We start from the raw sequence: 13,787 nt of genomic DNA on the forward strand, positions 1-13,787 counted from the left end.
TGCTAGATATGTTTAGTATGTTGACGGTGGTTTGATACCATCATCATGATATCATATGTTGATAGTATGGTATCATGGTGTATTGCATATGTCCAAGCTCATCAGATATTTATATTAAATGTATGCAATTTTTTGTATATCAATTATACCTCAATAAAGCTAAAAGAAAGAAGGAGGAGCCCAACACCACAGACTTCCAAAAGAAATACCACTTTGAGCCTAATCTCACCAACCTATTTTTGGTGTTATGGGTTCTCAAAGCGATCTTTTTTCATAAAAAGAAGGGGGGAAAAGACACTCTAAGTACTTTCAATGTAATCAGAACACAAGTGCAACCTCCAAAGGGGACTACTTTTAACATCAACCCTCATTTGGAGGCCCGCTCACATTAAGAGGAGTTATATTTGTCTCCACCCCTCATACTTGTTACTTGTCATCAGAAATAGCTGTGGAAATATCCATTCTCTATCTAGCAAGCCAGCCAGCAGCCTGTTAATAAACACCCAACCCCTTCATCTTCCATTGGACTGAGTTCAATGTCTTTCACGTGAGCAGACAAGCACTTGTTAGCACATCAGCCCACAGAAGATGGTCTTGAAGGCTTCTGTTAATTTTATCTGGCTGAGGCATGTTCAGCTCAAAAAGACATCTATTAAGTTGTCAGTCACGATATCATTTGCCTCTGCAGTGTTTAGCATCAACAGAGCAGAAGCTGACAGACAGTACAAAGGCCCGATGTAAGGGAGACAGCATGCTAATTAGCACAGCACCCTTGCGCGCCCACACTGCTTAGGAACGCGGGAGTCATAACATGTCGTTCTGCGTGTTTCCGTTGAAGATTTCAGGCAAAGAAGTGATGGGAAGTTTGCTATCAGAGCAGCCTAAGTTCCTACACAAATGATCAGGCTTCTTTACTGGGGCCTATCCTGCAAGCAAAAACGTCCTTCCCAAACGACAGAATGGGGTGACATGAGACGAGTGAGCTGCGGGCTCGAGGAAATGCTCTTTCTTCAGGCCCCACGAAAGTAGCAAGGCTGGCTCCAGGGTTAAACAGAGGTACTGGGAACTGCTGCCGTGAAACAGATGGGAAGGAAATTCCATGAAAGAATTAGGACTGTTTGGCAGAAATATCTATATTCACATATATACCTATTATAATCAGTCTGATGATTTTAATCATAACAGCAGCTGCTGTTACAGCTTTATATTCTATATACCTGGCCTGTGTTAGATGCTATATATATATATGTATATATATATATACATACACACACAGGGCCCGGGGGGGGGGGTCCTTCAGCCCGGCCTGGGCCCCCTTGCAGTCTGGGAATTTGCCCTTTCTCTAGAATAGAAGTGTCAGAGATGAAAGAAAATTAGTAAAATGTATATTAAAACCTTCCTCCTGTCAGAGTCTGGGGCATACTGCAGGACCCAGAGTCAAGTCCCCATACACCCGCGGTGCCTCAAAATCGCGCGAGACCGAGACCCAGACCCAGCCGGCCCCAACCCCATTGGGAGAGATCCAGACCTGGCTATCCCCACCCTTGTCAAACCCTGTCAGGCAGGGGGGACAGCCTCAGGTCCCCCGTCAAGCCCCGCTGGGTTGGGGGCGCAGCCTCAGGGCCCTGATCAAACCCTGCAGGGTGGGGGGGCGCAGCCTCAGGTCCCCTGGCCTGGCGCAAGGGTTCGACGACCATTTGCATATTAGCTTTTTATTATATAGGATTAGTAGCCATGTTTTAGACTCATATATTAATTTATTTGGGGGTTTTATGTTAACTAGTCTAAACCTTTTTTTTTGGTATGAACACGATAGTAGTAATCCCTTCTCCTGTTTATAATCTAATGCAATAATAGATACAGTAGGTCCTCGGGTTACATCGGAGATCCGTTCCTACAGCACGACGTAACTCGATTTTCGCCGTAAGTTGGAACCCACCTACATAAGCACCTACGTCACTCACATGGAGCACATACACAGCAGTAATTAAGTGAAACAGTAAAAAAAGTTTAAAAGAAAGATAACAATTCCTGACCTTTACTTGTGGTAAATGAATAATAACAAACTTAAAGCACATATGTACATACATCGAAATGACGGGACTTTTTTTTTTTTTTTTATAAATTAATGGGAAATGGCGACGTAACCACGAAACAACATACGTCGAGTCCGATGTAACCCGAAGACTGTATTAGCTTTTTGAAGACTTAAGTTTATAGAATAAAGTTGTCATTATAATCAGTACTTTAATGCTGGATGGAAATAAGCATACTCAAATGGTTAAAATCGTTGAAGTAAAAATGAATTTATTTAATTTCTAGTTGGTTCACATTAGTACAGTTATTTACAGATAACCTTTTAATATATTTATGTAGATGAAGCCACTACCTTATTTCGAGCCACAACACTTGCAAGCACCCTCACACACTGGGGGTGGAGCCTGCCCACTGAGAGGCCCTCCCAGGCTTGGGCAGCCTGAATAGTGCCATGGCCTCCAAGTCTCACCTCGGGCTGGGGATCCTCTGTGAGTAGGCTTCGTGGGCTCAGTGGCTCCTTCCCTTGGGTGTCCCTTATCCCCAGCAATCACCTCCATTAGTTCTGACAATATTAACAATGAGACCATGAACTCCATCCTCAGTGTCCACAAACAGGAAGAAACAGGAGCCAAGTTGTGGCTTTGCCAGCAGGTATCTAGATACCAAGATTTACCGGAGAAGGTGCACCCACTGCCTATTGGCCTCCCATGCAAATCACTAGCGAGTCTATTAATCAGACAAATGAAGCAACTGAGTCCAAGAAGAATGAAGACGTGTCCAAAATGTCAGTGCTCTTAAGTGGGTTTTAGAACCTGGGGCCCCGTCTTGTTTTGCCCCAATGGAACAGCTCTTCTGGTTTTTTTTGGGGGGGGAAGGTGTTCCACTAATCAGGGGAGATAAGATTGGAAACAACTCAGGATGAGACTCCTTCATGGGGTGCACACAGCTCTTGAAGCAATGGAACTCACAGGAAGTCGAGAACAAGTGCTTTGTGACAGCAGAGCCAGATGGAGCTCAGACGTTGGCTCCTCATCCTCAGGTGGTGAGGACAAGGGGAGACCATGGCCGGGTCCCAGCAGATGCACAGAGGGAGCTGTGTGAGGGGACTTGCCATGCCCAGGCAGAACTACAGGCTGGGTGTCGAGGCAGCAGAAACTGCTGGGAACTGACTGGCTCAACTTCTGGGAGTGTACATGCACTCTAACCTGGTAATCACCTTCAGGAGGTCAGGGGGGGATTCTGTGAACAGCTATTTGCTACACTGGCCAGGCCAGAGGGTTCTCTCCCTTATTGTTATTGCTATTATTCTCCTGAGAAAGGCCAGTTTCCTATTCCCCACACTCAACTGTAGTGACTTCTAGAATACACAACCACAGCCATGCTTCCCCTAAAACAGCCCTTGTGATGAGCCTGTCCCTGCCACTCCTTCCCCGATGTGGTCTCTGGCACCGTCCAGTTATGCTGATGGGAAACGGGTCCACCTGGTCAAAGCAAAGGGCAGAGAAAGACTGCACCAGGCTGGGCGAGACCCCCAGAATCAGGAGTCTAGTCTACCCAGGAGCATGAGGTAGGATTTGGGACACAGTCCAGGTCCTGGGACCAGGCATAAAACTGGAGCAGGGATCCCATCTCCTCTCAGGCTCATCCTGTGACAAAGGCCACAACTGATGCAGGAACAGAACCTAAGACCCCCAGAATCAGGACTCTACCCAGGAGCATGAGGTAGGATTGGGGACACAGTCCAGGTCCAGGGACCAGGCATAAAACTGGAGCAGGGACCCCATCTCCTCTCAGGCTCATCCTGTGACAAAGGCCACAACTGATGCAGGAACAGAATCTAGAGCACCATGTCCCTCAAGGCCCACTTTACGTCCTCCCCCTTCTCCAAGAGCCTGTCCTGGCCTCTCTAGCCCTCTCCCCACCGGCCGAGCCCACAGGAGGTGCCCTATGGAAAGGGGCCTTGGGCCTGGCTCACTGGCAGTCTCCTCCTGCTGCTGCTTTGGTACCAGAGCTGGAGCAGCTCTGAGTTTCCTGCCTTGATGGAGACGCAGAGAAGGTTGAAGTGAGTTAGAGAGGAGTCTTTTGTGACTTTGTTGTGCCTGGAACATGGCTGAGATTACTGCAGAGACCCAGTGATGGCCCGTCAGGAGGCAGAGCAGTGCTTGGAGAGGGGCAGATGGGAGAGTTAGTAACTGGCTCAAATCCTGACCCTGACACTTAAAAGGTGTGCCCTTTAACAAGTTACTTAACAATCTGAACTCTCTGAAATGAGGGTGGGAAATTAGAGGTAAGTAATAAAAGGACCTAGCATGCCTAGACCAGGGGTTCTCAAAGTGTGGACCCTGGACCACCACCAGCAGCAGCAGCATTACCTGGGACCTTGTTAGAAATGCAAATTCTCAACCCTACCTCAGACCCACTGAATCAAGAACCCTGGGCTTGTGCTTAGCAACCTGTGTTTTAACAAGTCCTCTGGGTGATTTTGATGCACTAAAGGTTTAAGACCTTTGTAGGCACTCAGGAAACACTGGTCGGGCACGAACCAGGGATGAAGAAATGACCTTTATCTGTGCTGGCGTTCAGAAACAGAACTGAAGTGAGGAGGTGGGAAGTGGCCACAGCAGGCATGATATAGCCATGATCATTCGGAACAAGTCATTGGGTGAAGGAGGAGAGTATGGTTTCATTGACTTAAACATGAGCCACAAGTTATTTCCAGCCCAGCCAGTGTGGCTCAGTGGTTGAGCATCAACCTAGGAACCAGGAAGGCACAGTTCGATTCCCGGCTGGGGCACATGCCTGGGTTGCAGGCTCAATCTCATGTGGGGCATGTAGGAGGCAGCTGATCAATGATTCTCTCTCATCATTGATGTTTCTGTCTCTCTCCCTCTCCCTTTTTCTCTGAAATCAATAAAAATATTTTTTGAAGTGGTATCTTATTGTGGTTGATTTGCACTTTCCTGATGGCTAATGATGTTAAGCATCATTTCATGTACTTATTGGCCACATATACTTTCTTTAAAAAAATGTCTAATTCCAGCTACTCTGATAAGAATTTGAGTGGGTGCTATTATATAGAGTAATCAACTCACCTTAAAAGCAGGCACTCAGCACATGCTGATAGAGTTGGAGCCAGTTAAACATGCCACTTAAATTTCTTTAGATCTTTCTCCAAAAGTAGTGATTTTCAACCTTGGCTGCACATTAGAATCAACTTGTGAGTTTTTAAAAATCCAGATACCCTGGCTGCACCCCAATCACATCAGCATCTCTGGGAGGAGGTGAAACCAGGCATGAGTACTTTTTAAAGGCCCCCATCTCGGTGATTCCAACATGCAGCACAGGGCTGCGAACCCCTGATCCCGGCGGGGATGCTGCTGACCCACAGGCATGCAGAGGCAGATGCCAGCCCCTCGTCTTCTTCATCCCCATCCCTCTCTCCTCTGGGTCCCCACCCTCAGGTCACAGACTCAGGCATTTTCTTTGTAGAAGCATAAAGCCAGCTCATGAGTTGGAAGTCACTTGGACTTCACAAAAATCTTTGGAAAAAGGAAGGGCCAATAATTTTTCAATTTTGTGAGTTTAAAAAAAAATGAACAGTGCCCCTGTGAGATTCCAAAATGTGTCCAGTAGCTTGCCTGAGCTGTAGGGTGGTCAGAACTGGCTGTGTCTTATCCTAAGCAAGAGTTCACTCTATTGTACGTGCTCTCACCCCCTTCTGCCTAGAAAGCTGCCATATGCTGAGCACCTACTATGTGGCAGGCACTTGACATCATCCCTAATCCTTAGCAACCACGCCGCCAGAGAGCTATGATTTATTCACATTCTGCACAGAGAAAACCCAAGTTTAGAAAAGTGATTCACTTGCCCAATATCATACTGATAGTAAATGATGGAGCTGGATTTGGACCTGGATCTTTTGGGTTCTAAATATAGTGCTCTTTTCCACTAAACCATACTGCCTTCTGAGAGAGGATACGAGAAAATGTCAGCATAGCCTCTTAAAATAGACTTTAATTTGAAGCCATCACAACAACTTAACTCAGAACCAGAAAGAGGTGTATCTAATTTTGTACATCCCGCTATCCCTGGCTGGACCAGGCGGAGAAGGATGACCTCAGACGGCCATACTGACCTTGTGCAAGAAGAGGGTAGCCCAGGAATATAAAATGGCTCAAAGAGAAAGCCATTCAGAGAAGTGTCCATGTGCATTCAGGTGTTGACATCTCTTCCAATGTCCTACTTAGTGAATTTGTCCTTCAAATTCAAATTTGAGGTTCAGACTGAGGTTCTCATGTCATTAAGGCTTCACTCAGCCTTAATCTCAGCCTTCTCTCCAGCCCCCTCTATCTTTTTTACACAAGGCCTGGCTGGACCAGGCGGAGAAGGATGACCTCAGATGGCCATACTGACCTTGTGTGAGAAGAGGGTAGCCCAGGAATATGAAATGGCTCAAAGAGAAAGCCATTCAGAGAAGTGTCCATGTGCATTCAGGTCCCGCCAAGCTCCAGGGTAAGGTGTTGACATCTCTTCCAATGTCCTACTTAGTGAATTTGTCCTTCAGATTTGAGGTTCAGACTGAGGTTCTCATGTCTACCGGGCTTCACTCAGCCTTAATCTCAGCCTTCTCTCCAGCCATGCTGCTTCAGGACACCTGGAAGTGTACCTACCTCAGGTGACTGACCCCAGTAGGATGCTCCATCCCAAGCACTGGCCCAGTGGTTGCATGGAGTCCTTACCTCGCTGGACCAGAGTCAGACAGGTGGGCTAACCAAGAAAAGAACCCTGTGGCAAGCAGCACTGTGGGGCCAGCAAAGCTTGTTTCCTGCCTACCTGTCCCTGCCCCTTATAACAAGTTACAAGGTACTCTGTCTTTCCTTCAAGCACGTGGGTCTCCGGAGAAATTGGCTATCTGCCATTTGGGTATTTGCAGTATTCTCAACCCAAGCCCCACTGCATCATGTTAGACTTTTGTCCCCATTAAGATATGTCAGTCTCAGGGTACTGGGCAAAGGTCAGTAATTTAGGGGAAGGAGAGCTCCCGAGTAAGGGCCTCCTTTCAGAAGAGCACCTCGCCTGCTGCGCTGGCCCCTGCATTTTGTGTGTGTGTATGCATATATCATATGTTGTGTGTGCCCCTCCCTTAGGACTTCTGTTCAGCAAAACACTGAACAAATTACTGTAATAGAGAAAGCAACAGAATGTGGAATCACACAGACCTGGATCTAAATTCCAACCCTGACACAGCACAGCCCACACAATCAGTCCTTCATTGACTCCTCATCTGCAAGACAGGGAAGAGGGGGCAGAGCCTGCTCTGTTGCCACTGTGCCTCATGAGGCTGGGGGAGAAATAAGGGAGGGAAGGCTGAGGGAGAGCTCTGTAAAATGCAAAGCTTTATGTAAATATTAGCACAGAAATAACAACAGCTACCATTATTACACCTCTTTATGATTTGCAAGTATGCTATGACACACATATTCAAATCACATCATTACACCCCTAACACATTGCAACCCCTGAGCAAAAAACAGTGTCTGCCTTCAATAACTTATAGTCCAGGAGGACATTCCCAACTAGAGGAACCTGCGTGGTGGGTGCTGAACTGCAGGGAAGGAATGCAGGTTTCAGAGGAAGGACACCTAACCTAGACTGTGGTCCAAGAAGGCTTCATGGAGGAGGTGACCCTTGAGAACAATGCAGGTTGGGAAACTAGGGATGCAGAGAAATAACATGCATAGTGAACAGAGCAAAGAACAAATATACTATGTTTGAGCCAAATATGTGGTGATGGTAGATGATTTGACTTTGGGTGGTGGGCATACAATGTGATATACATACAGGTCATGTATCATAGAAACGTACACTTGAAACATAACTAATCTGATTAACCAAGGTCACCCCAATAATTTTTCCCTTTATTGATTAAGATATTACAAATGTGTTCTTATCCCCCCAATGTCCCCTCATCCCCCCAATCCTGCCCTCACCCTCACCCCCTGTTGTCCACATCCATCACTTATGCTTATATGCATGCATACAAGTCCTTTGGTTGATCTTTCCCACTCACCCCCACCCTCCCCTGCCTTCCCTCTGAGTTTTGAGCATCTAAATTTAATAAAAAATGAATATATACTATGTTTGGAATGCCAGTAATCTCATATATGCAAAGGTCTTCAGCTCCTTGCCTACGTAATTTCATATCATTGAGATCCTGAGCCCTGCAGGGGCTGGGACAGGAGGAAAAAGGACTTTTCTTTGCTTTTGATTACAGAGCTAACCTTCATCAATGATTTCCTCTCCAAAATAATCAATGCATCCCCGGTTCCTAGCCCAAACCCTGGCACATGTTTGGTTCTCAATAAATATTTGTTGAATAAATGCATCTTCAACCCCCAATAAAGTCTAGAGGTAGCAGGCTATGATGATGATAAAAATAACCATGGAGTATCATATCAGTAGTCCTACATTTTTATAACCATTTCACTTACAAACTGACTTCAGCTCTCTCTTCAGCGATACCCTGGCTCTATCCACAACTCCCCCTCCTGAAACTCCAGAGTAAGAACAGCAGTCATTCATCGACCACCTGCTCCTTGCCAGGACTAATAACCATTTCACTTACAAACTGACTTCAGCTATCTCTTCAGCGATACCCTGGCTCTATCCACAACTCCACCTCCTGAAACTCCAGAGGGGTTCCAGAATAGCAGTCATTCATCGACCACCTGCTCCTTGCCAGGACTGTGCTCAGGGAGTTCCTTAAGTTTTCCCATCCAATTCTCCAGAGAACCCTGCAGGCAGTTGAGAGTCACCATGTTTTACAGAAGGAGAAGTTAAAGCTCATAGAGGCAAAGTACTTTTCCCAAACTCACATAGCTGATCAAAAAATACAGAGTAATGATTTGATTCCAATTCAAGTCCCTTTGACCCCCAAGCCTGGGTACTTTACTCCATATGTGGTCAAGATTTCACATAGGTTAAAGTCAGGGGGCAGGGCCATGGATCAAATAAAAATAACAGTAGCAACAAAAAAGAACTAGATGTTGAGTGTCAAACCTCTCACTGACAAAGCAAGGTACTACCTATCATCTTAATCCATACAATTCCTAGAAGATAAATACCACTGTCTCCATTTTACAGACATGGATCTAAAGTTCATAAAAGTTAAGTTACTTTCCCTAAGGCACAGCTATCAAATTTTGGACTTAAGTCCATCTAATTCCAAAGCCTAATTGCTCTTCACCACAATATCACTTTAATGTTAACTACAAATCCAACAAGAATACAGGTGAAGATTTGCCTGTTTCCAACAGGAATCCAAGATCCTACTGGGGCTTGATGAGGAAGAGTAAGATATATTTTTAATTACTAGAGCAGTTATCCATCCAAATCATTTCAGGGAGCTGTGGCCGACAGGCATAATCAGCCTCGTCCTATTTAATAAGCTCAGAAGGAACTGCTCATTAAGAATGACAGTGACCCTCACTCTGATCTTCCTGGATCTAAAACCTTCAAATCTTCTTAAGGCCTAGATAAATAATGACTTACTTACATTAATGCTCCAGAATAGAGACCTAAATCTCCTAAGCATATGTCTGTACTCACCATTGCTCTCAAGGTAAATATCAGAGATATAACTTAGTTTGGGGTTGTAGAATTTTAGAGATTAGGGTTGCAGCCAGATTCCTAAAATGAAGGGTGGGGGTGGGTAAGGCAGATATGAAGAGACCCACACAACACAGGGCATTTCTTTTTTTTTTAAATTTTTTAAAAAATATATTTTATTGATTTTTTACAGAGAAGAAGGGAGAGGGATAGAGAATTAGAAACACCGATGAGAGAGAAACATCGATCAGCTGCCTCCTGCACACCCCCTACTGGGGATGCGCCCGCAACCAAGGTACATGCCCTTGACCAGAATCGAACCTGGGACCCTTGAGTCCGCAGGCCAACGCTCTATCCACTGAGCCAAACAAGTAAGGGCAGGGCATTTCTTTTATACACTGGCTTCAGCTATCAAAAAAAACTTGAAATATACACTCAACCTCAGTATCATAAAATGCTTCCACCAGAGTATCATCTCAATCTGTCAAAAAGCCAAATGTCATTGTTCCACGTGTGCTCATCGGTGCTCTGCAAGGTTCTGCTCTCAGCGTATGCTAAGGCAGTGCCTCGAGCTGTCCATATGGCCCTGTAATATCTGCTCTCATTTCCCCTCCAGATGCTTTTCTTTGACATTCCTAGACGTTCAGGTGCTCATGAATGTCTCCTTTCTAAACCAGCCTATGTTTAGAGGATGTGAGACTAGAAACACAGGAAGGACACTTGGGGTCAACCTCATTCAACCTTCAGCTCCAGATCCCACCTAGGAGGATGGTCACAGAGATTACAGTGAGGAAAATGTGATGGAAACTCTTCAGGGTTTCCCAAGTGTGTGCCACGAAAGGGGGACGAGGTACGATTCAGGACATCAAAAAGGTTCCAGAATCATTAAGTTTGGGAAACACAAAGAGTGTTTAAGCAATTATCTTTATGAGAGATCTCAGAGTCTTTTATATGCAAATGGTATTGCATAACTCCAAAGGATGACTACAATACCCAGTATACACCAGTATATTTGATTATTTTAAAAGGCCTCACCTTGGACAGTTGTTATTATGAGAAACACCCTCTTGGAAATGCTATCTGAGCCTTTCTTGAACCCATTTTTGTTTGCAAAGTGGACACATCCTGGGGCAAGAAATCCCATGTGTTCTCCAATCTAAAATGTTCCTAATATGCATCTTTCAACCTTCTTTCTACAACCCAGCTTGGGACACTCTTCACATCTAGGGGTTTGCTGTATGTGTTTTTAGAGCTTTTGATGAATATATTCCTTGATGGATTAGTGAAATGATAGAGCGAGCATCTCAAGTGCTAAGTGACAGCTGCTCCCTTTCCCTCCCCACCCTGCTCCAGCAGCTCTGTTGGTCTCCTGATGATCAGCATTGCACGATGTATTGTCTGGGGGCCCCTGTGCTGCACTGGGAGAAGTCTGTAATGACAATGCTCAGCAAGTGTCAACTATCCTCCTCAACTGATGCCCAAGTGATAACTTCCTCTATCAAAGAGGCCCGATGAAAAACCCAAGCTTTCTCAGCTTTAGCATAGGCCGAGTTTCCATGGAAACATTATTTTAAGTGGTATATTTTAATTTAGCTTTCCAGGCCGTTTGGATGGCCTTCGGATGCCTGTACATGGTTGCTCTTCCCAAGGAGTCAGTTGGCTGGGGGAGTGGGGAGCAGGGTAGGAGAGGCTGTCCAGACTCCAGTCTGAGAGCGGAGAGCCATTCCAGCAGGAGACACACAGACTCGGGCTGCAGGGAGCGCTGCAACTCCAGTGGAGAGACTTCCATGTCCAGAAGGGAAACACCCAGCTCAGAGTATAAGCATATAAGTCAGAGGGGAAAATCAAGGCCTATTCAGCGCTTACCACTATGTGATAAATTGAGAAAACTGAGATTTAGAGGAGGCGAAGTTACATATGCTGGAGGCCCCACAAGTAAATGATGGAGATGGGGCACAGTGCCAGGTGAGAGTTAGCTTTAATTTCAAGTCAGGTGCTCATTCCACTCTAACAATAATCAGTTACCCAAGGACCACGAGTAGGGGGATATCCCATCCAAACTCTGAGCTCCTGAGGTCCAAATTTATAGCCAGACGTGTCCTGTTGCCTCCACAGTGGGCTGTGGCTAGTCTAGTCTACTCTCTCATTTCCAGGGAGAATTCCCCAGGTTTTCTGTGCTGCATTAAATGCCCACATGGAGTACCGGTACTCCTACCTCCCAAGCTTTTCCAGGACCATGAAATATGATTGGCCTCCCAGCAACATCATCAACGAATGTTCTCAGACCTGGCAATGGCAGCAGGCTCCTGGTTGGCCCACTAGCCATTCCCCAGGAGTCAAACTTCAGAGATGGGAATGACTTGGGCTTTTTAAAACCTAATCTTGGGTGTTCGTCAACCCCAGTCCCTGGTTATTGATTTACCAAATGTCAGCTGCTTCCAAGTTTCTCTGGAGACACTGAGTTTGTAAACCCTAAGAAAAAAGACACCTAATAAGAAGGGCTCTGATGGATAACTGGGCTCAAATTTAAAAAAAAAAAATCAGAGCCTAGCACCCATTTCTGCTCAGGGGCCTCTCCCACTTCAAGGAGAAGCCTGTGCTGAGCTGAACTGCCTGCCTCTGTCTGCACTGTGTTTCTACCATCTGAGCCAGTCCTTATAAAAGAGTTCCTGGGATCCTATTTTAACCATTAGTACTGAGGCTTTCCCCATCCAATTGGAGCTGTGCAGCTCCAACCAATTCTGGCTCTATTCTGACCAATCAGGATGGTGCCTTTTGGACCAATCAAACTGTGAAGATTTGGAGTCCTCATTTGCATGAGGATAAACCAATCAGGGACCAGGGGTGGGGACTTTTGTCCATATAAGCCAGCTCTCCTCTGGCTGGGGAGTGCTCTTTCCCTTTCCACTGAAGACTGTGTCTCTTTGGCTGAGCTGAAACATGAAGATGTGTCACCAGAGCAGAGTGGAGAACAGCGCAGCACACAGCAGACTGGCACAGAGAAGAGCAGACCATCAAACAGAGCAGAGCTGTCCAGCCAGAGAGGGGCCTGATCCCCGGGCTGCCTCACAGCCGAACTGTATCACAATTGAGCTGTTTTGCACTAAATAAAGTTCCCTTCTCCAGCTCAATCCAATTTGGGGATTCTCGTTGGTGTAGAATTGGAGCCAATGAGCATCGATTGACAGGTATAAGCGCGAGTAGCCTGGGCAAGGATCAGGACTTTGTGATTCCACTGAAGAATCAGGCCTCTGTGTGGTTTCAAAGTCAGTAGAGAGATGCCTGCTCTATTGAGCAAAATTAAAATGATGATGAAATATATACTTTTCCAAATACAGTGGGGCCTTGACTTACGAGTTTAATTCGTTCCGAGACCGAGCTCGTTAAGAAGCTTGTTAACTAAATTACTCTGTCAACTCAATGCAAAAAATCGTCCAAGAAACAGCTGGTATCTCAAAAAACCCGTTAGTCGAGACACTCATAAGTCAAGGCCCCACTGTACACTGAAAACACCTTGTAATGCAATACCTTTGATATGGGGCAGCCCTGAGTGGACTGGGGTAGGTTTCATTATCTCCCACAGGGACACCGATGCCACAACAGAGTGAGCACTTTCTAGCTGTGGGTATTAGTTGAGTTTCTCTTGCAAGAACTGTTTTGGATGCTCTTTGCTATTAATAATGTATCTCAATTTCAAGAAATATAAAAATGTTTAAACAGAACTCTCTTCTCTGTACCCATTTTGCACTACACTTTCACATGTCATCTCACTTAATCCTCATGACAACTTCTTGTGCCAGGAAACTAAGTCTCAGCCACACTAGCTTGCCACATCCAGAAAGTGGCAGGACTGGGACCAGAATTTGTGTCCTTTAAAACCCATGGTCCAGGGGTTTTCTCCTACCTCACACCTTCCCTCCTCTGCATTTCATAGCATGGAAAAAGTATAGTATCTCATTTGCCTGATTGGAAGATGAAGTTGGTTTACAAAGTACTTTTAGAAGATGTATGCATCCTGCAGGGCCAGCATGGCTCAGTGGTTGAGCGTTGACCTATGAACCAGGAGGTTGAAGTTCGATTCCCAGTCAGGGCATGTGCCTGGGTTGCAGGTTTGATCCCCAGTGGGGGCACATGCAGGATTC

Source organism: Myotis brandtii, unplaced genomic scaffold (genome assembly GCF_000412655.1).
Source record: "Myotis brandtii unplaced genomic scaffold, ASM41265v1 scaffold18, whole genome shotgun sequence".
NCBI lineage: Eukaryota > Metazoa > Chordata > Mammalia > Chiroptera > Vespertilionidae > Myotis > Myotis brandtii.